Below are 2,990 nucleotides of genomic sequence, written 5' to 3'. Positions count from 1 at the left end.
CGAATGACTGGGAAACTATGTGGCCCCTGGAGGTCTAATGATGATACGCAGGGCTTGAAAAATCCACTCGTCTGTGACGAGAGGACGGTGGAGCCGCACGCCACCCCCCACCTCAATACCATCCTCCTCCACACAGCCCCCGCTTTCACTGCCGTTGCCGAGACCCGCTGTGCACGATGCGGCCGGCACGGCTCTGTGACAGGAGATCAAAGGGAGCTCAGCACACGATCTCCCTCTGATCTCCTCTCCGGTCCCCCAATGCAGGAAGTGATTTATATGACATCACTTCCTGTACATGACATCACTTCCTGCATTCAGTGTCACTCTCCAGCTACAGAAGCTGATGAAGCCGATCTCTGCTTCATCAGCTTCTCTGGAGGTCCTTAGGTGACAGGGGGGCTTGGGGACCCCTGATGTCTCCATAAAGAGGACCTGTCATGTAAATTGGCTATCACATAGGGGGCTTCTTAGCCCCTCCCATGTAATAGAAATAAAGTTGTGTGTAAAAAAATAAAAAAAAAGTTAACACAAAAAAGCATTAAAAAATCTTTTTTTTTTTAAAGTCCCCGCCCCCCACATGCGTCGGGTGCGCCTACGTGCAAAAACGACGATTGCGCCTATTGTGCCGCGCATGTTACATATCGCCGCGAACGCCGGAGTGAGAGCGATCATTTTAGAGCCATTAATCACTGATAACACTAAACTGATGAGCGGTAAACGCGTTTTAAGCATCGCCTATGGGCCTGGAGGCGTTTTTTTGCGAAATTGCGGGCGCACACAATTTTAAGGCTTGACATGTTTGGTGTCTATTTACCCGACGTGACCCCGACTTTTATATTTTACTAAAAAATATGGGTGATAAATGTTTTATAACAGAACGGAGGGAAACTTTTATTTTTTTACATTTCCGGTACTTTTTGCATTATATAGTAACCCCCCCTCCCCCGTGGTGATTATATTCCTCCAAAAGAAAGCTCGATCTGTCCCCAAAAATGTCACCATAGATTGCCAGGCCGATAGTCCGGTCATGCCGACTGGTGACATTTTTGACTGACTGGGGAGACACCCTAAAATTTTTCAAGCCCTGGTGACACATGTAAAGTTATGCACCTGGGGGGAGGGGGTCTAAATGCAGTGTATGCGGCATTCTGGGGGGCGCACAGCTAGGGTGGTCAGTGACTGGGAAGGATTGGGGGGGGGTCGGGGCTCTGGCAGATCTTAGACATAATGATAGCGTAACAATACCATGGTTAGGCTCTCCTATACGCCCATCACCTCTGTCCTCCCAGCGTCGGTCTTGCCCCTCCCAGCGTTAGCGTAACAATACCATGGTTAGGCTCTCCTATACGCCCATCACCTCTGTCCTCCCAGCGTCGGTCTTGCCCCTCCCAGCGTCGGTCTTGCCCCTCCCAGCGTCGGTCTTGCCCCTCCCAGCGCATGTGCATGGCGAGTACTGGGTGATCATATCTTTTGGGAATGCTCATCTGCATTTGTATATCTTAATAGGTTACTCATGAAATTTGGTATTGATTGTTGTGTACCTTATATGACAATATTTCAAGTGATCATAATATATATATTAACAAACAAACTCTTTATTGTTCGATCAATTTATACGGGTCCCCTGAAGAAGCCACCGGCGAAACGCGTTGAGGTTCTTCCTAGTTAGAATTTTACCAATGACCACGCTAGTACAAGTATATTGACTGAACTTCTACATGAATGTACTCGCTGGGTGTATGTGCACTCTAATCCTCGGATAGGCGATGTATAATTCATGAATTGAATCTAAAAATGTAATTATCGTATTTCGCTCCTTAAGACGCACTTTTTTCCCCCCAAAAAGGAGGGGGAAAATGTGCCTGCGTCTTATGGAGCGAATCCCGACGCACGAGACATGCAGTTTCGGGCGCCGGGCGAGTAGTAGGAGCTACTGCTCGTTTAATACGAGTGATCTAATGAGATCCCTCGTATTAAAGCCGAGCGGCGGCGATCACCATAGAGGAGACGAAGGACGGAGGGTCTTCCTCTGCTCTGTGCGATCACTGAGACCGTGGCGCTGCAATCGCAGTGTAGTCACAGCGCCACCTGTCTCAGCGGTCACTAACTGCAGCTTCTCTGACGGAAGCTACGGTCTGTCTAGCGCTCCATAAGGCGCGCCGGACCTCCCTGCATCCCACGGTCCGGTGCGTCTTATGGAGCGCAAAATACGGTATTTTTTTATGTACATTGAAATGAATTTTGCTATTTTCATACTTATCCATATTTTTACTGTATGTATCTTAGGGGGAGAGGTGAAGGTAGGGCGCCTATAGTGAGGCAACCCACGGGTTGTATTTTGAGCGTACAATACCAATCTGCAGACCCCAGACATCATCTGCCCCCCTACAAAGCATCAGCAGACCCCCAGACACAATCTGCCCCCCTACAAAGCATCAGCAGACCCCCAGACACAATCTGCCCCCCTACAAAGCATCTGCAGACCCCAGACACAATCTGCCCCCCTACAAAGCATCTGCAGACCCCAGACACAATCTGCCCCCCTACAAAGCATCTGCACACCCCAGACACAATCTGCCCCCCTACAAAGCATCTGCAGACCCCAGACACAATCTGCCCCCCTACAAAGCATCTGCAGACCCCAGACACAATCTGCCCCCCTACAAAGCATCTGCAGACCCCAGACACAATCTGCCCCCCTACAAAGCATCTGCAGATCCCAGACACAATCTGCCCCCCTACAAAGCATCTGCCCACCCCAGACACAATCTGCCCCCCTACAAAGCATCTGCAGACCCCAGACACAATCTGCCCCCCTACAAAGCATCTGCAGACCCCAGACACAATCTGCCCCCCTACAAAGCATCTGCAGACCCCAGACACAATCTGCCCCCCTACAAAGCATCTGCAGACCCCAGACACAATCTGCCCCCCTACAAAGCATCTGCAGACCCCAGACACAATCTGCCCCCCTACAAAGCATCTGCAGA

At 50.2% G+C, this 2,990-nt stretch overlaps 1 protein-coding gene across 1 annotated transcript in view; it reads right to left on the bottom strand.

The window, feature by feature from the left end:
- The window catches only part of GTF3C2 (general transcription factor IIIC subunit 2), a gene marked incomplete at its 3' end in the record, with an annotated part of 30,037 nt that overhangs the window by 23,410 nt on the left and 3,637 nt on the right, over positions 1-2,990 (bottom strand). The gene's annotated exons all lie outside the window — the stretch shown is intronic.

Source organism: Nanorana parkeri, unplaced genomic scaffold (genome assembly GCF_000935625.1).
Source record: "Nanorana parkeri isolate BGI_ZX_2015 unplaced genomic scaffold, ASM93562v1 scaffold3842, whole genome shotgun sequence".
Lineage (NCBI taxonomy): Eukaryota > Metazoa > Chordata > Amphibia > Anura > Dicroglossidae > Nanorana > Nanorana parkeri.
Note: the sequence above shows the minus strand (reverse complement) of the source record. Positions and strands in the feature narration are given on the sequence as shown.